The 26,997-nt window shown below is 42.6% G+C and overlaps 1 protein-coding gene and 1 long non-coding RNA gene across 28 annotated transcripts in view; both read right to left on the bottom strand.

Moving 5' to 3' along the window:
* Nucleotides 1-11,769, bottom strand: part of LOC310844784 — a 90,269-nt gene extending 78,500 nt beyond the window's left edge. The window contains exon 1 of the long non-coding RNA XR_014564320.1: nt 10,850-11,769. This is a non-coding gene — a long non-coding RNA (uncharacterized lncRNA). The remainder of the gene's footprint in view (nt 1-10,849) is intronic.
* NRXN3 (neurexin 3) overlaps nt 1-26,997 on the bottom strand; it is a 1,202,656-nt gene that overhangs the window by 613,633 nt on the left and 562,026 nt on the right. The gene's annotated exons all lie outside the window — the stretch shown is intronic.

Consider the following 26,997-nt stretch of genomic DNA (forward strand, 5'->3'; position numbering starts at 1 on the left):
GACGAAAGCTCTATAAGCAGGTCATGTGGAAGTAAGCTTAGTTTCTCTGAACAGAGAATGGAATGGGTATCTCAAGAACTGTCTCCTCCCCTGTGAACAGGCCCTTGTGAACTAATCAAGAACAGGCCTGTTACATGTCCTCTACCCTGTGAGGTTTGGAGAGAGAGGCATAGAGAGTCAAGCCTTCTTGTTAATAGCAGCACCCAAATTGCGGCTCTCACTACTCCAAGTGATCTAGCCATCCACCTCTTGGGGTATATCATTTGAATGCAGGTTTTATGGCATCGCTCACTGTTCCTGGTGTGTGCGCCATAACTTTTCCTGCTGCAATTTTAGTCCTTTGTGTCATTGCTGTGCATTTTGTTCTTTGATTATTGTTTCACATTGTTTGATGATACTTGGCAGTAAGCTGTCCTGGAGACCTCTTTTGGGCAGGAGGGCATAAGAGAGTCACAATTTAATAAAACAAATAAGCAGAAAGCCACCTATTACTTGAACATTCTGAAATGCACATTGACAGTACCATAAAAGTAGCTGCAATGTGCTGGGAAGCAAGATCCACTTATCAGTCTACAATTCAGCTTTATTACAAAGGCTTACTAATACACGCCATAGCTCATTCCAAATAGCTGCTTAGTCCATTCTGAACTCAGAAACCATTTCATCTTTTTTATTTGTTTCAATTAAAAGACGGACCTTGCAGGAGCTTAGCTCTAATGGCCAAATTGACTGAATATATTTGTCTACAGTTTGGTAAACAATGATACAAGACTTTGAAAAGGGGGAAAAACACTCGGGTACCATTGATTCCATACACAATGAACCAAATGAATGCACACATTAAGTCATATAGGGTCACAGGAAGCTGCTCTTACCAAGCCAGACAATTGGTCCATCACAGTATTGTAATGGCTTCCCAGGGTTTCAGGCAGGAGACATTGCCTGCTGGACCTGGAGATTCCTGGGTCTGAGACTTGCTGCATGCAAAGCAGATGCCCTACCACTGAGCTACAACCCTTTAGTTATATATAAATTTCCCCCCTTCTTTTTGCATAGGTTTCTTTTTAAAAAATAGTAAAATCCATTCTGGGCTACATTTTATATAACCTTCTGCTCTGCTAAACAACTACAAGAGCAGCACATTCATATATTTTCTTTGTTTGGAGTGTGACACTGAAAAGGTGTTACATTTGGTAGGGTGAAACAACTTTTGTGACACTGTGAAATAATCAAATTTATGGTGCAGGCATGGCAGGAGTTCAGTGGGGCTTATTTCTAGTTAAGTAGTTATAGGATTGCAGTCTTTATGCACCAGATAAAGCTATAGTGCTGCTGTAAGGAGGGAAATAGGGAAAGCTGGGGAACTTGCAATAAATGTTTTAAAACCTGGGGGTCCAGAGGGCTGGATGACATTCTGCTCATGCAGCAGTGTTTCCCCTTCATCTTCTCTCCCTGAGCATCTTCAAAATCTACCACGGTGGGTCCTCCAACCTACTTAAACTAATTATCCACTTTTTCTCTTTGGGAGCATCCCACAAGGAGAGTTCTGTTTATGGAGACTCTAGATCCTACACATTTTTGTAAAAGGTTTTCACTAGCAAGATTTGCATCCCTAAATTACAGTCCTATACATACTGGTAACAAATGTTTAAATCTTACTCAAGTCTCTGGGGCTGATGCACACACACTTGCAACTTAATAGGACTTTGTCCTATACATTGCTATGCATAACAATGGCGCTCTCTATGAGCCATCAAAAGTTAGCAGCAACTGAATCTAACTTGGCCACAAAATTTCCATTCCAGTCAATGGAATTCAGACGGGCCGTGTTGCGTCTTGCTGTAGTCAAGGCTCACTTTTGTCACACAGAAGGACAAATGTCAGCAACTAATTGCCTGTGAGTAAGCCCAAAAATGTAGACTGCTAATTGTAAAATGAATCACAAAAGTGTTCTACTGAAGGCCAATTTCCAAAGTAAAATGAAGAATTTAACAAATGATGGTGATGACGGTAATCACAATGATACATGAGTTTTCACAACTTTTATCTCCTTTATTCCCAAGACTGGGGTTAGTGAGTCAGATAGGACTCAGCCCAAATCTTTCCTTATAAAAGCATATCACCCAAACCAATTGTGCCATACATCTATTTGCTATTTAAAAGGTACCTACTAGCTTGATTTCTGTAACCTCCATCAATTCCCATGGGCCTTGTATCAGAGAACTTCTCAATGGAGTGTCCCCCAAATTTCTTAAGAAAAGAAACACAGTTGCAAGCAGTGCCTTTAAACACTTATAATTGGCCATGGTGCATTAACATAACATTTGCTATGCCAGCAAGTTTGGCTTTCTGCTGCGTTTCCTGTATTGTAGTTTTATTGTGTATGTGTAGCTGTGGCTGTGTTTTGATTTTGATTTTATGGGCCTGCATTAAGGAAAGTTGGAGCAATAAAGCATGATTGATTGACAATGTGTCTCAAAGCGTGACATTGCACCAAAGTGTCATGTTACCTATTAGTGCTGCAAGTCGAGAGAAATTTCTTTTGCTGTGCTCCTTACATCCGTCTTCTCACAGGCTGCAAACAAACTTTAGAAATTCATTACACAGAATATTTTGTGCAATAAATGGGAGGAACCAGAGATGATGGCATTTCCCGGGGATTCACAGAAGCAAGTAGGTTGCCATGTTTGAAGGGGCCCAGGGAAAGGGGATGTCCTGGGTGCCCCATGCTATCTTGCTGCCTCTCCCCCTCATCCTACCCTGCCAGAGGTCCTACTGTCCTTTTAAAACTTTTGCTTGGTGAGGGGACCACTGTTCTCCCACCTCACCACTCAGTGCTGTTATTCCCCCATCTCTGGCTGCTCCAGAAGTCGAGTTGGCTTTGCAGCTCCAAAGGTGGCCTTCTGTTGACTGAACTCGCTGCCACTCTTGCCTTGGGGAAAAGACACATATTAAAATGGTGCAAAGCTGTACCCTCAGCTTCCTGGGAGGCATTCTGCTTCCTACATGCTGCAGCTTGATGCCAGCCCCATCTCTGGCTGTGTTTGGGGGCAGCTTCCAAGCTCTTTTTAACATTCAGCACTTCTTCATTGCACAAATGATTATCACCTAAGGCTTGGAAGGCCAGGCTATTTGTTTCCAGGTTGCCTTTGCTCTATAAACCAGCAGATGGTTTTACAGCTTAGGGCCGGAGTGCTTGCATTAACCTTTCAAGCCCTGCTCCGGTTTCCCTTTTACTAGAGTCCTGCCAGCCCTGTAAACATTCATTCCCGCACTGATTCTCACCTTGCTTCTTGTTCTCTCCAGCAACCTTTCCCCTTCTCCTTTTATTAGTCAACCCACTGGTAATTTCTTTAAAAATTATATTTCCTGGGTTTATGTCTACTGCTTCATCATGCTTATCTCCTCCCTTCCCTGCACTCTGCATGGCTTGATCTCTTATCTGGAATCATGACTGTGATCTCAGCCCTACAAGTATATTTCTAGGTCTTAATGATTCAAAAAGCCAGTGTCTCCATTTCTCACTTAATTGGGGGCATTTGTTCATAAGCAACTGAGCTCAAACAATGAATGTTGCCTTTGTCTGACTTCCCATTTGGAGGTATTTCACAGCCTCACAAAGAGATCACTGACATTTATTCCAGCCTATCTTCCACTAATGTCCAGCATGTGCTTGTGTGTGTAAATCACATATAGCCATTGTGTTACCTTCCAGGGGATGTTGACTACACTCCCACTTGCCCCAGAATGCATGGCCAATAATCAGGGATGATAGTTGTAGTCTGCAATATTTTGAAGGCAGTATATTGTCTCCCCTGATACTCCCCCAACACTCACAGTTTCAACTGGCTACTGGCTTGGGCTCTGAAATCATCTTTATAGGCTCCTTCTAATAAAATACTGCCATAATGTAGGACAGGATGTGAGGCTACAAAACAGTTGTTGTGCTGCCACCGTCTATTTCATTACTTTGCACCTAGCTGGAGGAAGTGTGTAGTGAGCTGCTTAACCAGAACTATTAAAAAAAAAAATCAGTAATTTAAATGCCCACCCTCAGCCATATGTAAACCTTTTCCTTGGGAATTCACAAAAAATAGATAAGCATTTGGCAAAACCTTTTCACATGTGAAATTCTTATATTCAAGACATTATGTAAGAGGCTTCTTAAAAGTTGTGAGGAATCTTAGAATTAATTTGTGCAGGTGTGGGGAGAGATCACATCAGAAACAATTAATATACAATATATTAAATATTTTCTGACATACTCTCCTTTGTATGTTTAATTCTGTTGCAGTATAACACAAAAGGCCTCCTGTTGTCCTAAATAGACACAATTGTGAACTGCTTGTTGTCCCACACTTTAGAGTGGGTAATTTTTACTATTATCAGAATTTTCCAGGTACTTTGAAGCCATTTATCCATTGCTGGCAAGCTTGGTTTCTTCCTATATTTTACAATCAATATCTCTGAGCATTGATAAGCAGGTTGTTTATCAAACACCAATTTATTGCTCAAACAGTCCCAACAACAAAAACATTGGTTTTAAGAGTACAATTTCTCCTATTTTCTCTTTGATAATTCTATCACTACATTTCCAGAAAGTTCTTGGGTGAGATTCAATGAAGTTCAATAGGGTGTCTGCTTGCGTAACACGGCTTCTCCTTTGTCTGCTTCCCCTGGAGCCTGGGCCCACCTCCAATCTTTTCCAGAGGATTGGGGGCCCTCCCAAAAAAAACCTGGGGGTTGGATGGCACTGGAGGTGGAAGAGGAGGAAGGTGAAATCATGCTGAAGTGGCTTTTTTTGTGCAAATAGGCAGACATCACAGGATATCGCCCATTATATATTTACATGGCTACTAGATATTAACAAATCATGTGATTTGATCTTCGTGTCACAACATGAATGATGCAGGTCTTTTCCCCCCTCTCTTTTTTTGAACACACAATCTTACTATTTAAGTGACATATGTTTACCCATGTAAGTCCCATTTGATTCAATGTGGCTTATTCCAAGGTAAATAGGAATAATAATAATTATACCCCATCCATCTGGCTGGGTTTCCCCAGCCATTGTGGGCAGCTTACAGCAAAATATAAAAAATAACAGGAGTGTAGCCCCCATACAATTTCCTTTTGACCTTACTCACAACTAGCATGTGTTCACCATATATATATATATATATATATATATGCAGGTTTTGGTGTCCTCGGGTGTCTTCCCGTGTAAAAGTTGGGGTGTCTAGGCGACGTTTCGACGAGGTCTCACTCGTCATCTTCAGGCTGGTGCTTTCGGCTTCTTGTTAAGAAGCCGAAAGCACCAGCCTGAAGATGACGAGTGAGACCTCGTCGAAACGTCGCCTAGACACCCCAACTTTTACACGGGAAGACACCCGAGGACACCAAAACCTGCATTCCTGTACCCGTGAAAATCTACGAAAGCATATATATATATATATATATTCATATAAATTTATCTTCTGACTTTCTTTCATATCTTTAACAATTCTGTCCCATTCATTTATCTTTTTCTAAATCTAAATTTCTGTTTTCACCATGTGTCTTTGATAGTTAACAACAATAAACAATATAATCTCATCAATACAACATCAATGAAAAAATAAGCAGTGTAAAAACCATCACACAGATGCTACTAAAGCATTAAGTAAGAATGGGGTAATTTTCCTTCCACATCTCCCCAAATGCCTACATGAATAATAAGGTCTTCAATGACCTCTTTAATGCTAGCACTGAACATGTCCATCATACTTCTGATGGCTGAGCATTCCACAAGGAGGTCATCACCACCAAGAATGTTGTGTGCCTTCTGCCACTCAATTTCACTTTGGATAATTCTGGCACACAGTGGAGCCCCATCTGTTGACCAAAGTGGGTTTGGATGTTCATTTGACACTCGTGAGGCATTGTAGCACTGAGAAATCACTGCTTCTCTTGACCCACTTTATTCTTCCACCCTACCAGATCTCTTGATGCTCTCGTGACATTTTGCTGAACAAGGAAGGTCTGAGTTCATAACATTCAACAGATGCTGCAGAGATGTACAACATGAGATAAACTCAAACACACTTTCCCCCCATAATTCTTTTAAACATGAACAACAAAAACTACTTTGCACATAAGTGCAGCATTGAGGTCATGCCCAAAGAGAGGTGCAAAGGACATACGTGAAGATATATCTGCTTTATTATTTACATATTTTCATTCATGTATGCAATATATAGATAGATAAACGCACACACCAACAACAACAACTACTACTTTACCTTCCCTTTCCGATTCCCAACTTATATGGCCGCAAACCTCCTTTGCTCACAGAAAATGAATGTTCAATTCTTAACACCATATTAAGTTTTATGTGCACTAAATTTCACCGAGGAGAATAAACAGTTTGTCTGCACTCCATCTTTTCATTCTGCATTTTTATGCCTCGAGGTTTTTGCTTGTTAGACTCTAGGGGTTAGGGAAAAATATTCTGAACAGATTTACCTGGATAAACACCCTATAAATTACAGATGATATTTATTGGCCTCCTAGGAAAGTCACTATATTGGAAATAGCGGGGGGGGGGGGGGATAACTTTTAGATAGAGAGACAGATACAGTTAATAGATAGATGCTCCAGCAATACATATCTATATCTACCTATTATGTCCTCCTTCCATTCCCAATGCTATACGTGACTTTAATTAACTTGTCTGCCATTTGGAATTCTAGTGGGATACAATGCAAGCAGGATCATTAAACCCAATCATATTTTCAGCCTCGCCTGATATTTCACTAGAGCTATTCAAATCAATTTACCCAACAGAGACATTTGTCCCTGGCCTGTCACCAAGGCCCATACTGAGAGTCCTGCACTTCTTTATCTTTTGGCAAGGCCATCATAAGCAAGCGACACAAAGGGTGATGTATGGGAACTCAAATAAGTTATAAATCCTCCACCCCTTCATCAGCTGTCAAACGGAGAGAATTTACGCCAGCCGGCCTTGGCAACGGCTGCCTGGCTATGCTTAGAGAAAGTCAGCTTTAAGATGACACACACTTGGAGGTGAAGAATTTCTCTGCATTCAGAATCCGGGTGCAGGAGGTCGGATAGAAGAAAAGGAAGTAACCTCAGCGACAGACGCACACACACTATTCCCCCTGGGTGGTCTTGCAATATGAGCATGACGGCACAAGCCACAACAAGCACCCCCCCACACAAGTACATATAAAGGTCACAATAATTTGCACACTTTGAACAGAAGAAGGAGAATTCAGAGCCTTTTGGTTTGACACCAGCAGCTTATACCTGTTAGGAATGGCATATAAAAACAACAAGCAGCTTGTTCCAGTGATGGGGAAATCTATCAGTTTTGGTTTCTTGCAGTTTCTCATTTTCCCACTCTTAAGTTCATGTCTCCATACTATGACATCTGATTGCTTTTTTTCTTTTAAAGTCTTTATGAAAATATATCTGTGTTTCTCCTAATGCACACATTTTTTATGAGCAAGCTTACTTAATATATGCATTTTTGCAAAGCAATTTCCCCCAAATGTAAGGCATTTTTGCACATAATTGCCACTAGTCTATGCATTTTTATGCACACTTTCTCCTAGTGTACACATTGCTTGGCTAGAGAACTGCATTGCAAAATTGGAAGAAGTGTGAATTTCAGAGATATGGCTGTGTTTTGGTTCACATATTGTTTCAAAAAGTGCAAATTAGGTGGGTTCACCTTCAAATGTGAACTGAATCAAATCTCCCCAATCCCTAGCATATTCTCTTTTGTGATTTCCAGGCACAAACATTTTGTCACTGGGGGTAGAGAGTGCTAACCTTAAGGCATTGTGGGAAGATGCAAATGCAATGTCCCTGATCTTCACAGGATGCAGAACTGGAGACATGCCATGCCTGTGCATATATGATGGATAGAGATGAAAGCAGTGAGGACAGAGAGTGTACTGTCAGCATGACAAAGAGCATGTCATGAGCATTGCTGAGCATGTTGAGCAACAGCTCAACGCCATGTGCAAGAGCAAGCCACTTAGTATTTTGAAGGGGAACAGCAATAAGGAATAAGAAAGGATGAGCATGTCATTTCTGCCATTCTCCTATTATTCTGTGCATTTGCTCTACCTCATAAACTTCCAAAAGACCAAGTAATTTTGAATCCCAGGATGTGGGACTGAAATTCAGATGAAGGGAACATTGGGAGCCTCCTTAAATAGCAAGCTGGTCAACACTTTGCAAAGAGTGCTAAGAAATACAAGGATTTGAATGCAAACTGGGGAAGAATACTTATGCTAGGATGGGATAACACAGGAAGCTGCCTTATATTTCATAAGACCTTTGCTCCCTCTGCCCTGACCACCACCAGCTCCCTAGGCTTTCAGACAGGAGTCTTTGCCAGGCCTAAATAAAGATGCTAGGAACTGCACCTGGCACCTTCTGCATGCAAACAGATGCTCTACCAATAAGCTATGTGTCTTCCACATATGTGAAATAGGATGCAAATTCAAAATGCAGAAAATCGTATTCTGAGAAACGTTTTGCAGATAAATGTGCAGAACAAGTTAAGTCATTTTTAAATGTCTATATGTTAATTCATAGGTACAGGTGCAAATTTACAAAATGTTTATGTAGTTTAAACAGAAATACAATGCACCTCACCTTTGTGGGGAAGACAGTGTCCTGGTGATCTGAGAGCCTACTCAGCCTGCTCTAGAGATGCTCTTGAAAGACATCTCCAAGGCCCCCCATTCTCCCTTCTCAGGGATCTTTATTTTAAATGTGTACTTGAAATGAATAGCCCTTCAAACAGAGAACTCTTTGAAGACGAGAAGTGTCCTTTGTAAAGTGGGAGACATGGCCAGCCAAGTTGTGAGCTGGGTTTTCTTATGACCTGATGATCTTCTTGCCTCATTACTGGCCCTGATCCAAAAAGGCTTTGTGGGAAGCTCTTCACCCCTCCCCACTCAGGAAGAGCTGACCAAAGGCCCTTCTAGTTCAGCATCCTACTCCCACAGTGACCATCCAGATGCCTATGAGAAGCTCACAAGCAGGACATGAGAACAGCTACCTTCCCCTCACTTGGGGTCCTCCACAACTAGTGTTCAGAGGCAGTATGCCTCCAAGAGTGGAGGCAGAACACAGGCATCTTCGCTAGTAACCACTGACAGCCTCATCTTCCATGAATTTGTCTAATTCTCTTAAGAAATCCCTTCTGCTGTGGATGCTTCCTCCCATTACTGAAAACAATGGCTTGTGTTGTTGGATAAGCTGAATCTAAATTCAGGGCAGCTTCAGAGTTGGTCTCTGATGCAGCAGAAAGGGATAATTTGGGAGGGGGGAATCCTTGGTGTGCATGTGAAAGGCTGAGCACATACTTAAAAAGAGTTGATTAGGGAGTGTATTAAGTACAAATATTTGGGCTGCAGCAAAACAATGCATTTTTTTGAGCTTTGTGTTACCATTGGCACCCTCCTCCCTTCCCCCTCTGCAACTTGTTTTTTTCAAAGACACACACACACTCATCTCCGGGAGTTCAATAGCATCATAAAACCCACAATCTTTTCTACCCTGTGCACACATCTCATTATCCATCCTTAGTATACATCTTGAGCAATGCAATTTACTTCAATGTCACCAAGAGAGAGATGCTCCTCTGGGACTGTCATTACCATAAACCACAATCTGCTGCCAATTTATACGTCCTTATCCGCCCCGTATTTTAACTTCTCTCTAAATGATGACAAAGCGCTTTGTGGGCCCCCATCTCAAATGTTGCTTTAGCAGCTCTCCCAAGTGCCCAGTTCCCCTCTTCCATGAGCTGCCTCTTCATCCCAAAACAACTCACTCTGCATTTGGCCTCACTCCAGATTTGCGGTCTTTCAAGCTCCTTTCTTCTTTAGCTGCTGAAGATACTCACTGTTGCCTCTGCCCTTTCACTGCTTACACAGGGCAAAAGAAGCTTGTTTCCTTAGCTTGTTTTAGTTGAGTAGCCTTTTCCCCCAGTGAGATTCCAGAAAACTCATAGCATATTTTGTCCCAAACATTACCAAAGAAGTGAATGGAAGATGATTTTAGAGCAGGACCAGCATCATTCATTGCTTTTGCACCCTAATGGTCTCTTTCAGGCTCTGCTCTCACAAGAGCCCAGCTGGAAGCCATGCTGCAGACTCCAGGAGAGTAGAGAAAGGCGTTTTCCTACTTACTGCTTTCATGTCTATCTTTCCCACATGAGAACTATTATGCTTAAATGCTTAACCAAGAATATTTCCAGCCAGCAATTCTATAGATGAAACCCCTAGGAACAAAAGTCTTGGTGGATCAATACTGTGCACTGCCTGTCTCCTTGGAGATTTCAGGATCATTCATTTTTCATTTATTAAATTGTTATCCTATTCTATGTCCAGATGAGCCCCCCTGCCTTTGACATTGTATTGTTTTATTTTTTATTGTTTTGAGTTCACAACCATAAAACAACACAATGGGGGGGGGGAGCCCTACCCAATACATATTGGCCCTTAAATTCAATATGTCGCTGCTGTTGCTGCTGTTGTTGTTTAGTCGTTTAGTCATGTCCAACTCTTCGTGACAGCATGGACCAGAGCACGCCAGGCACTCCTGAATTCCACTGCCTCCCACAGTTTGGTCAAACTCATGTTAGTAGCTAAATTCAATATACACTACAGCAATACAATATAGTATATACAATCCACATACAAAAAGCCAGAATCATTCCTCAAATGTTTTTTTGAAGAAGAAAGGCATTTGCCAGCTTTCTAAAGCTGTAATCCTATACCCACTTATCGAGGGAGTGAGACCCACTGAATTCAATCAGACTTACATCTGTATTGCACTGTAAATTCAGTAAACTTCATTGTGGAGGGAATTTCACAACACTGGTCCCAGCACTGAAAAGGGCCTATTCCTTAAGTTACCTCCATCTCTTTTTCTTTTCATTTTTTAACTTCTAAAGGGGTTCTGGAGCAATGCTCTCTTCATCACCTTTGGTGAAGTGGCTTTCTGCTATCTTGCTTCCTGATACTAACACAGTGGCCTCCTAGTCAAGTTCTAGATCTTTGGCATGGATTTGAAGGCTGATTATGATGTCACTGTAAGCCTATATGATGCATGTTATGTGGTCACATTAGCATATGTGCCTGTTTCACTATGAAGGCACACACTTGTGGAGTTCCACTTCTCAGTATTTTCTGAATGCCACAAAACAGACATGCGCAAACCACTTATCACACGTACCATTTTAAAGGGGAGAACTGATATTTCGAAATTATACTCCACATGTAATGCAAATGTATGGAGGCAGAGCAGGACTGTGCCTGCTGGTCCTACTGACTCTGCCAGTCTCACCTTAGCATCTACGTGTTGAGCATAGATGTCTTCAAAGGACATCTACGTGTGATCAGCTGCTTGAATGTAAGGTTCCCATTTGCATATGCCCAACTCCCATCAGTTCCAGCCAGCATAGCCAGTAATTAAGGATGATGGGAACTGTAGTCCGATAATATTTGGAGAGCAAAATTTCCCATCCGTGAATTATATGGCTGCTTCCTTGTTTACCCCCATGTTGTGATTGGTACCTAGCTCCATCTTCCTTCCTATGGCCTATCAGATGTCCTGGTGTACAGAAACACATCACAAAGAATTGACCAAACTGCTCCATTTCAGATAGCTACCAGAGGGGAAGATTCTCAACAAAATGTAATGACCCACTCTTGAATCCATTCAATATTAAATTACAATAAAATGTACAATTTCAGATCTCTTCATTGTGGTCATTAAAACAGTGTTGCCAGCACATGTCAACCAATCAACAGTCAATTCTTTGAAGAGGATTTGTGTCTCTGCTATGCATTACCCAATGCACAGGACCATTTAATTGCTTTTAATTATAGTTACTTGGTTCGTACAATCAGTGAACACGAGGCTAGTCAGAGAAATAATCTCACATGGAAAGTAATGCATCCCACAACCCCATCTTCCTAGGAGATAAGGTAATGTGTATTGTATTTTAATATTTTGCTGGGGGCCACCCAGCAGGTATAAATGGGCAGGGTATAAATAATAAATTATTATTCTTATTATTCTTATTCTTATTATTAGACCAAGCCTAAGAAGTTAGGGCATCCATGTCACTGTGAAAGAAATTGTGGTTCTTTGGGATATAACCTTACACATCTAGTTGGTTGCATGTTTCAAAAGATCTGAAAGAAAAGCTTCAGCAAAGACATTATCATTCTAAATCCGTAATATATGCATCCTTGCATCACACAGTGTGGAAGCATTGATGTTGCATGCTTTTCAGGACATCTAAAGACATGGCAGCATTTGAAGCCATATGCCAGTGGCCAAATGGGCAAATACTTCCTATATGCCCGTAGTTCTCCTTTCCTTCCACTGAGCATTCGGGAACTATGCTTGCTGCAGACTGGGAAACAGCTGCTTCTTTCTAACCTAGAGGCAGAAATAAAGTTGTCCCTCTATTGTGGAATGTCTTTCTCATTGAAAAGGTGACACAGGTGTATGTGATCATTATCAAAGCGTGATCACACGTTCCCGGAAGGCAACTGGGCTCTGGAGAATCTGCTGTTTGCATCTTGAAGAGCCTTCCTCTTCATACAGAATAGTGTTAACACAAGTGCAGAAAGCACCTGTTTTGTTTTTGGAGTGCGGGTGCCCATTTTCCCTAACAATACGTTATTGCACAAAGTGGAGACCTGGGAAGAAGAAGAAGAGCCTGGCATTTAGCAGATCACTCCACACCTGGGCTTAGCAAAGAGACAGAGAAATCTCATAATTTAAAGGCAGCCAGAGGAATACGAGAAGCAGACAGCATGCCGGGCAGGAGACTGTCTCTCTCATGTTAACATCTGTCAAGGTAGAAGCTGCTGCTGCTGCTGCTGAATAGCAGCTCGCTTCAGCTTGAAAAACTCTTATATGTCGCATGGCTTTAAAGTTAAGGAAATATACATATTGAATGCTGTCTGGAAAGGAGGAAAATAAAATTATTATTTAAGAGTTGCAGCCAGCTTTTAAAATTAGATTTTAAATAGGCTGTTGCCTTAATGATGATGACAGGTATAATCAGTGCTATTTTTCTAGAAAAAGAGGTGCCAGAACTCACCACAAATGCCTCCCTCGTTCTCTTAGGATGGCAATGGTGCCCACCTGAGAGGTGCTAGAGCTGAAAAAATGTCCTGGTTATAATGGCAGTGAAAAATAATCTGAGAACCTAAAGAAAGAGAAACTGACCTTTCCCCCCTGATTCTGTGTATATGTGTTTCCAATACTTTTTCTTTCAGGTGAATTTGTTGACATGACTGCTCATCATAAATTACCATTCTTTTTCTCCACAAATGTACTTAATGATGAAGGAGGATTCTCCCCTTTTCTGGTAATAGAGCTTTTTTACTCTGCTAATAAGAAATCAGGCAGGCACTGTCCCTGCCAAGTTCCAGATGCCTAGTTAAAATGGTTTTATATTCCAAAGCCCTTTCCGAGCATGAAGAGGAGAGGGTGTTGCGGGCAGGACACTCCCACATTCGCGGGGGCTTCCCTCGCCCCCCGCGAGAGTTGGGGAATCCCTGGGCGTGCCTGCAACCCAGCCCGCCAATCGGCGGGTGAGGGGAGGCGCGGCCTGCGCTACATGGAGCATTTTTGATGATTTGACAGATTTTGTGGCGGCTTATCCAAGCGTTACCATCTTGTGGTCCTCGCTGCTTGAGAGGAGGACATGGAGAGATTGTGTGAGCCTGGCTGGAATCAACAAAGCAAGAAAGGTCTTGAAGCGGGCCGTGGCACGTAGAGTGGCGGATCTGGGCGGGTGTGTCATTGGCCACCCAGGCATCCAGTACAACAATGAGGCCCTCTACAGATGGGATGGCGTGCATCTTTCAGATGCGGGAAATGACATTTGGTTGGGGGACATCATAGCAGGGATTAGGGGTTGGTTACGGGCCTGAAGGTATTGGCGGCGAGCCTTGCTCTTGTGGCGGTTAGGCATTGGCATGGGGCAAATTATAGGAAAAAGGAGGGGGGAAGGGAGCGCCATCACCTTCCCCCAATGAGAAGGGGTAGTCCAGTAGAGGACTCCCAGGGGGGCGTGGCCTTGTCCAAAGCCTGGAGAGGTAGGGCCTCCGGCACGCCCCCGAGCGCTGACACCCGTGGGATCCTAGTTGGCGTACTTCAACAGGACTCCTGCGGTGTGTTCAACCCTTCCCGGTCACCATGCCGGGTAGTCGATAGAAGCCAATGCCTAAGGCCAATACCTTCAATTCCGTAATCAATAAAGTTGTGGCCTTTCACGCCCATTAACCTTAAAGCAACGTGTCTGTGTCTTCATTTCAACTGGGGGAGGAAACTTGCCACGCAAGAGACCTTTGCACCATGAATGCTGTTCTGATGTTTTATTCTCCACTGATTTAATTCATGCTTTACATTCTGTATTTTGTACATTTTTTATCCTTTGTAAGCTGGTTTGAGGCCCAGTTGAGGTGAAAAGCAGAATATAATTTAATAAATAAAGATGATAATTTAAAAAGTGCTGTCCCTCTTTTTGGAGCAAGGAGCTGGTTCACGGGGGCAAGAAGGGAAGAAGGGATGGAGCCACAGCTCTCTGTCCCCAATCCAATCTGTGCTTAAGGCTAGTGATCATTTCCACTAATAATTAAAGAAAAGCAAGCATTCAATTCAATACCATTTGCACAGTAGGACCAAGCTGCCATTTTTTTTTTAATTGGCCTGTTTGTTTAGGCAGAACAGAACAGAAGGTGGAAGGGACTCCAGAGGAGACCATATCTCTCTCCTTCCAAACTGCAGTTTTGCTTCGGAGCAGGAGCTTCGGAAATCAAGAAAGCTCCCCCTCCCCTCCGCTACCACCCGGTTGTCGCTTCCTCTCAGCTGTCATTCCCCAAACACCAGCCATTTATACTGCAGTAAACAGTACATTAGCTCCCAGACAGTTCTTAATCCGTCATTCCTTTCGTTAGGATCCACTCTGTCTACTCAACAGATGAGGCTCCTTGAAGTGCCTCCCTTTCTCCTAATGAAGTGGCAGGCAAGTAACCTTTCTCTTTGGCAGAGCTCTGGAGTGGCGCAGTACCACTGCACAAGCATCGCCTCATTTAGCCTCCTGTTTTCTTGATCTCCCTCCCTTTCTCTCCAGCCCTCCCCTTCCCATTACACTTAATGCCCTATGCTGGTGAGATGTTTGACCCTGACATTCCTGGAGGGCGACATCCTCCACCAACATTATCCCACCATCTGCTCTGCACTGAACTGCTAGCTCCTGGGGTTTAGTTTCTCAGAGCTGTTCCATCCTTGACCTCTGCTGACACTGAGCCTGCCTGATACTGGAGAGGTGCTTGGGCTGCACAGGGGACAATTACCCCCTGAGAAATGCACAGAGATTTCTATGAACTGCAAATAAGTTGCTTATGCCCACGGAGCTGGCAGAAGCAGCACCCCTCATTCTCTAGTATCATAAAGCTGGCACTCTGAATAAAACCGTTCATGTTTCACAGGGAAAACACTACTAGAAACTGAACATTTCCCCTAATATTTCCCAGGTACTGTAGCTTCTTTTGTGCAACTGAAACCCATGGCTTCTTGACCTGTATGGCCAGAGGAAGCAACTGGTTTCTATGAGGTGCCCTTAAGATGTTGTAGAACAGCAGCACTTATCACCCCTGACCAGTGGCCATGCTGTAAGGGGCTGATGGGAATTGCAGTCCCACCTGAAGGACACCACTTTGTCTACCCCTGGCTGATGGGATGTGGTCATTTAGAAAGGTAAAACAAACACTACCATTCTTATCTCCCCTCCGTTCATAATTCTTTGTCTCTCCTTTCTATGTAAGAATAAATATGCCCAACCCCTTCAGGCATCCCTCAAAATGCTCATGATTTGCATTTAGCTAAAGATGGTGATTCAGAAGGCTTTTGTTGCTGTTTCTGAATGGGGATCATAGTATACATTCAGATTGGAAGCCAAAGGTAATCATGATGTGTAACAAACAAGCTGACAAGAGAGCCAACAGTATAACAAAAGCAACTTATCCTAATATCCACAGTTCTCTACTCTTAAGCACACAGTTGCACTTGACGATCCTTCCTTTTATTTTTAGCCTCTTACATTATGCATTCAATGAGCCGCTGTGAGATCTTGGGATTAACTTCTTCTAGAACACCTCTCTGTTGCTAATCAAACTAACCTTGGCTGTTAATTCGCACGTCTTAGTCACTTTTCCAACCTCTCTGCACCTAATTGTTCCTGAGAACAAACTCCTTGATGACTCTTGCCCTCCTTCTCCCTATTATTTTTAATACTCTGTTGGGAGCCGCCCAGAGTGCCTGGGGAAACCCAGCCAGATGGGCGGAATATTAATAATAATAATAATAATAATAATAATAATAATAATAATCAGAGGAGAAAAATGAATTTTCAATACTTTTTTCTCACTGGTGCATCTTTCCACGTTATTGATTGTGTGTGTGCACATTTTCAGCTGCATGAAAACACGCATTTGTTGCATGGAAGCCAGATTTCTTGTCTGAAGGTAATGGAGAAAGGGAGAGAATCCCACTTTCCCAGTACTCAAATATTTCATCACTGGAGCAATTATATTTTCCTGTCCACTCACCATGCCACTATCAGTGCTACTGAGACTATTGTGATAGTATATAGGATGAAGTGATCATAATGGTCCTGGCTCCACTGGAGAGAACCCATGACATCACTAGCAGCCAATGACAAATCCTCTCCTCCCCATTCTGCGTTGTTGTTGTTCTTTTCCAGATTATTTGATGACATTGATTTCCCTCAATAATGCTTGTCTCAAACTATCCTTTACATAGAGGCTAGACATGGGGAGCCAGATGCACACCAGGATTATTGGCCCATCCACACCACCATACACCCTGCTCTCCCCTCCTCTGATAACTGAGCATTCATGTGGGGTCATGCAGAAGCCTGTGCATATACAGCAGTACACCCATAGGCTTCCCTTCATAAATGTTCATGCTCAACCCACAGGTATCAGTTGGGTATCTAATGATATGTATTTGAGAATATCCTAAAATACACATTTTGTAATGCAAAGTGGTATGTTTTTTGAATGAAGAACTGCTCAAAATAATTTAGAAATGTGTGTAACAATTTAAAAGATGATGATGCCCTAGTCTGTGCATCCATGTACGTTCTGATTAAGGAGGTGAGAATAAAGTCAGTTGGCTTTAAAATGTGGACTGAACATAATTCTGTTCTATCCCCAACAGGCAGGACTTCCAAAAGCTGCAGGTGTGCTGTAGCCACGCCTATTTCAAATGGTTCATCTCTCAGGGCTGCGTTGGTCTGTTGAAGATGACCAGGCACAATGCATTTGCCTGCTAAACTGCAGCTCCATTTTTACTCTAAGTACAGCATTCGCAAGAAGACATTTCAAAGGCATGAGCCCGGATTCAGCTGAGTTGCATATGAGCTGCCTCCATAAAGAACTCATGGCCCCAGCTCTGTTTTTACAGCTCTGAATCTGGAGTGGGTATGCACTCTTGTCTTCCCCAGATTATACTGCCTAACCTAGAGCTAAATTATTTGACTATAAGAAGCTAGTGTTAATGGGATAAAAGGATGAAACACTGCAGCAGGCTGGATGTTGTCATCTCACTGTACACCCAATTACACACCACCCAGAACTCAGGATCACTTGGACAATGGGATTAAGTCTAAATGAGCTGGGGGCAGCTGACACTTGACCAAACAACCCTCCTCTCCTCCCCACATCTTCTGTTGTTCATTATAAATGACCTATTACTGAGTCTGAGGTAATGCAAGCTCCGGTCAGGGCTAACAAAGACGTGGTGGGTGAGATCCTGTTTGTAGTGTGCAATCCCATTAGGGAAGATTAATCACCTTTTAACTTGCAATTCTGCATCTTGGCTTAAACACCAAGAAGGCAGGGAGAGAAGCATCCATCACATTAACCAAACAACGTAGGAAACACTTTGCAGCTGATAAAATACAGGGCATTGAAGCAGCAACCAGGTTGATCAGAATAAAGGACTTTGTTCTTGGGGTGGGGGGCCAGGAGAGGGGAAGTACATTCAGTTGGGAGGTTATCCTCTTCCCAAAAAGAAGTTTGGTAGGGCAAAAGCTCCAGGCAACAACAGAGCCCACTGTGGCTAGATTATGCACATATGAACACTAAGTAGTGCTGGAGTGCAATGAGCCTTGAGGAGGTCACCTTGGGGCCTTTGGAAAATACAGGATTGTCATTTGGCAGCCATCTTCCAAGCATCTTCCGCAATGTCATCAATGAAGATGAGCTTGAGGCATGAGAAGAAATAGGACAAATGCCAACAGTTGTCCAGTAGTAATAAAATAGGCAGTTTTTGATGTATCACACTTGTCTGGATCTCAAGTGTGTGTGTGTGTGTGAGAGAGAGAGAGAGAGAGAGAGAGAGAGAGAGAGAGCAGGAACCTGCTTTATAGTGGGTCAGACTATTTGTCTAGCCCAATATTGCCTAACTGGCAGTGGCCTGCCAGGATCCTGGGCAGAGGAACATCTTTTGCATCACCCACCACATGACCTTTTCAACTGGAGGTGAACCTGGAGACTTTTGCATGCATAGTCTATGCTCTATTGTTGAGCTTCTGTTTAAGTAATGAGGGAGGTTAGCCGTTTGGTGTTAATGAGGCAGAAGGCATTCCACTATATTCATCTCACTTCTGGCTGGGGATTATTTTTTAATCTACCTTTAGCATTTCAAACCATACGGCTGTAATTTCTCCAAGACCTCAACTTCTGCTTTGCCACTCCCCTACCTACTGCTATCCATTGTTAGGTGAGTTTCCATCTGTTTTGAAACACACAGGCATGGGGAAGTCGGAAACTGGACTAGCCCTGTGCCCCACACCTGTCCCAGATTATGCTCGCCTTCTGATGATCAAAGAACAATCATTGCAGCATCTCCCCCAATTGATTGTACTGCCTCAGGTAGCCTAGGTAGAACCATAGCCCTCACCAGCTTCCTCCTTAACCATCCCAAATTCTAGCAGGAGGTCACCTGACTGACACCCATTTGATCCTGTAGCCCTGTCCTTGACAGTCTCAGAGCTGTCTGTCTTCCACACCCCACCATTACTAGGGTTGCCATATTTCAAAAAGTTAAAACCAGAACACCCAGAAAGCACCACCTTTTGGAAATTCCCCCCAGACATCAATTTCACCTTTGAAATCCCAGAAATGTCGGGGAAAATCCAGACGTATGGCAGCCCTAACCATTATTGTCTCCTGTGAAGGGCACAGGGATGCACAGTTGCTCTTTTAGGGTGGCCGGCTTGTGAATCACATCAAAAGGGGAGCATCAACCCTCCCAAAAAAGGATAAAAAAGAAACAGATTTGCATAAACACTACATATTCTAATTTATATGCACAGCTGTGTCAACAGTCCTATCTTGTCTTGCACTACTCAATGGAAATCCTGCAGGCCTTCAGCCCTGCAGAGTCTGGAAATATGATACAGATACCTCTCTCAATTGCCCAGCAAAGGAAAGGCAAAGGTTCTGTTGTCAAGTCCTGACATCAATTCCACTAGACTTGCCCCCCCCCTGCACATTCACAGAAGCTCACCTCCATAATAGCCACTCTTCTAATATTCCCATATTCATTTCCCAAGGGGAGATGAATGCTTTTATTCATTCATTCATTCATTCATTCATTCATTCATTCATTCTGCACGACAAGAGAGTGAGAAAGAGACTGACAGTCCTGGCTCTGACTGACTGTAGCCTAATGCTCAATAATTGCTTCAAGCTGACACTGTGAAACATAGCACAATTCCATGCCTCTTATGGTGCTTTCATCACAAGAGGAAGCAGCCCACTACAGTTAAAAAACAAAACAAAAATCCCTTCTCATCTCAGACAAGTGAGATCCATTGTGATCTAATTAGTTAACCATTCCCTGTAGTGCCACTTCTTGGACAACAAATTACAATTGGGAGGGAGGAGGGTAATTTATTCTCTAGGTCACTGCAGAATATTGTCTTTCATTCTTAAATATTCTTATTAACAAATTCTGTAAAAATAAAAAGTGTACTGTATTTCACTTCAATTTTTTAAAAATTGTGGGGAGGGAATCACATATAATTTAATAAACATTTGCAAGTGGTTCCTCAGTGAGTTGGACCTTATAGGGTAGGAGCACCTTCCCTATAAGGAAAGGTGAATGGAGGATAAGTCTCCTGGTAGCCATCAAACCCAGATTATATACCAAATCAGGCCATTGGTCTTTACCTTAGTATTTTGGTCAGAGGCTCTCCAGGGTTTCAGATGGGAAGTCTCCCTCAGCCCTACATGGAGATGCCAGGGTTCTGTCCCAAATTTAAGAGGCTACATAGCATTACCCCCAAAATGCATATTATTCTAACAGAAAGGTTAATGGAAGAAGAAATATTGACCGTTTACATCTGCAATCCAACAAATTGCAACCTAACCATCTAGCTAATATAAAATTTTGTATTAGCTTGAAATTTATGGGTTTCTTGAGACCCTAAATCATAGTTTAGTGGGTGTGTAAAAGCGGCCACTGGCAGCTATTGGCCAGAATAACTATACTGAACCTCCAGCTTCAGAGGCAGCATTTATTGGAAAACCAGTTGCTGATGAGCCATAGCATGGGAGGACTACTTCCTTCATGTCTTGCTTGTGGGCTTCTGGTTGACCAATGTGGAAAACAGGGGGCTGGATGAGATAGATCTCTTGTATCACGCAGCAGAATTATTCTTATGCTTTTTGCAAAGAGAATGGAAAATATGCTCACAAACAGCCCTGAAGCTCTGAACCAAAAGTGAAGATGCTTTGCAAAAATATCATCTTAGATACTAGCCTTTGGTGTTGGTGGGGTATGGACTGCGGCCAAGTTTTTTCTGGCCAACGTGCTGTCAATACCCAGAGCTAGCCTGAGCCTGCATCCTGAAAGCTTGAGCTCCCTCCCACATATTTTCCCAGGTCTGCATCTCTCATTAAAGGTCTTCACTGTTTATTTTATCTACTCTTCTCAGAGTAATTTATTTCGGGGTATGCAGAGGTCTCTCTCTCTCTCTCAGGACCTGATATAGGGTAGTGGATTTGTTGGTTGCAGAAATGCTTAGGTATGAAGGATGAATGTGTTCACATTTCAAAGCCACTCTCATACTTAAATGCTGATTGGAACATAGCTATCCACTGCATTACACACTTCTCTGAATTTTGCAGCCCAGTTTCGGTTGAAGAAATTTGCACAAAAATGCAAAGATGGATGGAATAGAGCCACAATACAGCAGAATACCACAAGTCTCCAATTATCTCCCTTTCCAAAGGAAGCCAAACAAGTATGCATAGCTCCTGGAACTTCTCACCACTCAGGGAAGTTTAAAGTATGTAAAGGTGTGAAGATCTCCTTAAAACAGCCACTCAAATGCTAGCCAACCCCTGACTCTTATCTACAAAGGAATAACCAAGAGACCCTGCTTGAACAACACATCAGAATGCTTCATGGATAACTCTTTATAGGGTGCTGTTCTAACACCAACACACTCTGCCAATGGGAGTTTGCAAAGCAGTGGAGCCATTGCTGAATCCACAGCCTTGCTACTTCTAGCAGACATGGAGGTAGGGGGAGCAGGATGAGCAGACTTGTATTGAGCCTAATGTCATTGTGAAACAGGCGTGAGACCAGCTCAAGGTTCAGCCGGTCTCAGGCCATCTCAGCTCAGCCATCACCCTCCTCACCTTCAGAACACCCTTTTCTGGGGCTTTATGCTAGACCCCATTGGGCCTAGCCAGCGGGCCTCTGTCCCCCTGCATGTGCAGTGGCAGAAGGGGGAGGCCAGCACTGACAGGAGTCTGGCTCACTCAGGAGGGTCGGGTTTAGGGATATCTCCACTTAATTCAACCTTCCTCTAACCCAATATGGCAAAAGGGGTTTGGATTGTTCTGCGCATGACCATCTTAGAGAATAAAACACCAATGGAAAGGGCTGCCCATCCCAATGCAATTCTCCTCATTTATGTTCCTGGTAGATGGCCTTCCAAAAGTCTTTGCATTGGTGAGGAATGTTTCATGATACAGAAATGGCTCTTAGACACAGGGAATATCACCAGCTTAATCTGACCAGGGAAGCTTTGCTTCGCAGTTTATGATTATTTCTATTATTATATTTATATCCTGCCTTTCCCTCACTCTGCCCATGTGTTTTTGATCTTTGCTGAGAAAACAATGGTCACATTTGCACTTCATGACAGTAAGCCAGGATTCCTAGCCTACTTTGCATCTGCATGTGACCCATTCACTCCTGATTGCTCAAGCAGGTAAAACTATCACGATGAGTGAGCCTGGGATCCTGGTTTTGGCTCCTAACTACGAATCCTAGTTTAAAGACTCCAGTTTACCATTCTGGCCTGTTTCAGGATACTGGGCTGACCAGTCCTTCCTAGTCAAAACAAAAAAAAATTCCTTCCAGTAACACCTTAAAGACCAACTAAGTTAGTTCTTGGTATGAGCTTTCGTGTGCATGCACACTTCTTCAGATACACTGAAACAGAAGTTTCCAGACCCTTCTATATAGTGAGAAGGTGGGGAGGGGTATTACTCAGAAGGGTGGTGGGAATGGGTGATTGGCAGATAGCTGTGATGAGCCTGTTGACGACTCTTAACGACTGCAATAGGTCTTACAGGAAAAAGCAAGGGGTGAGAAGGTTTTGACTATGGCAGACCAACACGGCTACCTATCTGTAACCAGTCCTTCCTAGTTAGTTTTACCTGCTCATGCAAAAGGAGGAGCAAAATGACTGGATGTAATGCTCCTTAAAAGAGACCCAAGATAAGCCCAGAACCCTGGATGATTGTGAGGTGCAAGTGTGGCCAATATGAAGCTAAGAGGGGGGAAAAGTTTACTTTTGTGTTCCCTTTTCAGACAATTAGTGGAGACTTCAAAGAACGTGCTAATGCTGACTCCATGATGGAAAGCTCCCCTCCTGCCCCAGTGAAGATACATTACATGGCATTTACTGTGATTATTTACAGCAGAGCCTATCAGATTAATAGTTGCCCACTGGAAAACTGCAGATTCAGGACTTCAGGTCCAAATGAGTCCTGAAGCAAGTGTGTAACCTTTGCAACAACTATGGAAAGAGAGTCATTATTTAAAGCAATGCTGTCAATTTAGCTTAGGCTATGCAATTTCAGGAGGATTAAATAAAGAAGCTGCTTCTTAAACAAACTTGAGGCATCTTTTCCTTGACTATGGACAATGTTTTTGGCCTCCAAATGAAAATGGGAAGCCCAGGCCATCAACAGAAGGTGAAACTAGCCACTAGAAAGTATAGGGAAGGAAGCCGTTAATGGAAGAAATCCACAAACCTTTAAGTGGCACAAGTTGAGTGCTGAACTGAATGTCCAACCTCCCAAATTTCTCACTATTCTCTTTTTTGGGGGAGGGGGCACCCCAGTTGAACATCAGAAGCACTAGACATTCAGGTGGAAGGATATTCAGGTGGGGATAGTAACATTTGCAGAATATACTGCCATGTGGTCTGAGGGTTTCTTTCCCCACTCCCCTTTTTAGTCACTTTAAAAGCAAAGACACAGATCAGATGAGTTCTGGCCAGCAACACAATTGCTGTGTCATTTGAAAAATGGAGCCACAAATGTCCCTGGGAAGAAGCTATGTGATGCAGTGTTGTTGTTGTTTAGTCATTTAGTCGTGTCTGACTCTTCATGACCCCATGGACCAGAGCACGCCAGACACTCCTGTCTTCCACTGCCTCCCGCAGTTTGGTCAAACTCATGCAGTAGGCATTGTTATTTAGGCATTTCATGGGGTGAGGGGAAGATGGCCACCCCCATGAGCTGCCCATGGGGGCAGCAATTCACCCTATTTCGCCCCTGGCAGTGATGCTATATAATCACCTACTATCTTTCCGGGGTGTGTGTGTGTGTGTAACTCGGGTATTTTTTCAAAGCAGACAAGGTATGAGACATCTGCATTGCCAGTGGGTACACGACTGAACTATGGTTTCACTTTTATAATAACCAAAAATCATCTCTTACACCACTTATATATTTGTAAGACATACTACTTCCACCTGAGAACCTTGCAATTTTAATCACACACACACACACACACAGACATAAATAAATAAATAAATATCTACAAATGTCTACAAATTTCTTGTTCTCCCTCCTTACTTCATTTAGAACATGACTGGGGAAACTGTGGCCCCTCCAGATATTACTGGACTACAAATCCCATCATTCCTGATCATTGGCCATGCTGGCTGGTGAGTGTTGGAGTCCAATAACTTTTGGAGGGCTATAGGCTCCTCATCCCTGATTTAGCAGAAAGGTCCTATAAAGGTGGGAATGACCAGCTCACTGACTGGGCACTGGGTACTGATGCTTCCCAGGGTGTCAAGGTTCCATTCTAGAATGCTCAGGAAATTCCATCATTCGTTGTCCTTCCTTGCCTTTTGAGGCTTCAGCATCCACCAGTGTACCTGGGAAGTATAACCCAAAGATCAGAGAGAGAGGAGAAACTGATAAGCTAAACTTCAACTGCTGCTCGCTGTGTGTTCTGTCATCCATGAATGGACAGCTTTGAATCCCCATGGCTGGACCTAAAGCAATACTCATTGTAGCAGAGCAAAAGCAGTTCACTGTAAGATAAACACCATCCCTTTCTCTGCTCTCTCTCTCTTGCACTCAGGGTGACACATATTTAAGCTACACTCAGTGGACATGTCAAGACAGGATAGCTGTTCTTAATGCTCCCGAGGAGTCGTGATGCTATTTAATAACACTGTTTCCCCAAATGCAGTTTCTCATGCAGCCTATAGCAGCTTCCTAAACTGTCCTAAGTGATGGCAGAACCGCAGGGTTTTGTAAGCAAGGAGGGGAAATGAAAACTGCCCAGAGCCAAATAGAGCTTGTGATCTTGGAAAACCTCTTTGTGAGATTAATTTGGAAAGGAGGGGAGGGGAGAAGGCAGCAAGAGTGAAATGGATTCTTCTAACTTCATTTGTGGTTTGCTCTTTGCAATCCACGGGTGTATTTGTTTGTGTGGTGTCTGCGTGCATCAGTTTGACTTACAGAGGCACAGCACCATCTAGCGGGGTAGAAAAAAAAGGAAAAGAGCATTCTTTATTCTGCCAAATGAGTGAGGTGCAAGCTTTTTGACTGCTCTGATTTTCCATTGGGCTGAGAAATATCTCCATTACATCAGTTCAGTTTTTACCCTTTTGGGGTTTTAAAAAAGAAGGGTCTGGAAACTTCTGTTTCAGTGTATCTGAAGAAGTGTGCATGCACACGAAAGCTCATACCAAGAACTGACTTAGTTGGTCTTTAAGGTGCTACTGGAAGGAATTTTTTTTGTTTTAAAAAAGAAATTATTCATTTTTGCTCTTTTATAGAAGAAACAATAAACAACATTCTATTTATACTTGCCCAAGCTCATTACTGCTCATATAAACATTGGGGGCCTATGCAAAAATAGAGATGTGTGGGCAGAGAACCATCTGCTGAATATGCTGCCTGCCAGAAACTCTATTCTGCCTACGATAGCGTGAATTTAGAGGTCTCGTGTGCTTAAAATGGGCTATGCAATCACACCCCAAACCCAATGGTTTTAAGGGGATAGAGAAAAAATAGGCACCATTACAATCCAAGCTGGTCTTAAAGAAGTTCATTACATTTTTCCTTGTCAAAAATACTCAGTACTCCATAACTGAGTAAATACCTGGAAGGTTTTAGTATTTCCCACTAATAACAGAATGAGGAGAGACTGATGGAAACTGTTATGTCGCCAAATAACAAAACTATTTTAATAATAAGAAATGATAAGTGCCAGAGTTCTCACAACCTCTCACAGTTCACACATGGGAATTTGTTGTTGTTGTTGTTGTTGTTGTTGTTGTTGTTATTTTAGCATTAGCATTAGCATTCCTACACCTCCCAGAGCATAAAGTTAGGGCTGCTTGAGGGGCTCAGTCTTTATGAATTCTGATACAAACTGACCTGATTGCCATTTGCCAGAGTTATGTGCAGATCGGAATTTTTGTTATCCAATGGGTTTTGCACTTCCCAAATGTCCTAATGCAATTTCAGACTCAAAGGCACATGTCAAAATAGATTTAACATGCATGTATTAAATACACACACACACACACACACACACACACAGAGAGAGAGAGAGAGAGAGAGAGAGAGAGAGGGAGGTGTGGGGATATTTTAGGTGAAATGCATTTAAAAGTAGCATTTAAATATTATCTTGGTGACCTCAAGATGTATCAGACAATGACTAATCTCTGAGCAATAACCATGGTAGTTGGGCAAGGTGGGAGGTAGAGTTTTAACAACATCTGGATGGCACACAGTTGCAGCAGACAATGTTTCAAGAGCCCTGACCTTTCATTAGGCATCCAAAGCAAAAAAAAAAAATGCTTAAAGGAAGTTTAAACAAAATTTTTAGCTCTGATGAAGGAAGATGGAGATAACTATCGGTTGGAATTCCCCAGAGACCTACTCCTCAAGGAGAAAGGGAAGAAATTAAGAAAGAAACCAACAAAAGATAAGGAAAAGTGTAAGCATAAAGAAGAAGAAGAAAATCTGCAGAAGGGGCATAGAAGAGACTTAAGGGCCTCGGACATAAGATCACCAGGTTGATGGACTGGATGGAATGGACAGTAAGGACTGACATAACCCGAGACCAGGAAGAAGGGACGTTGGATAAAAATTAGGGGGGGGGGGAGCGTATAAAAGGAAAATTTTCTTTCTATTTTTGGAATTAGTGTAAAACTAATGAAATATTAGGGAAAATGTTGGAATGGAATTATCTGGCTTTAGTAGAAAGGATATAAGGAGTTATGTATAAATATGTTTTATGTTTTAAATTTTGAACTTTAAGGTCTTCTTTTATGGTAAGACAAGGTTAAACAAA

This window comes from Podarcis gaigeae (assembly GCF_964106915.1).
Source record: "Podarcis gaigeae genome assembly, chromosome: 1".
NCBI lineage: Eukaryota > Metazoa > Chordata > Lepidosauria > Squamata > Lacertidae > Podarcis > Podarcis gaigeae.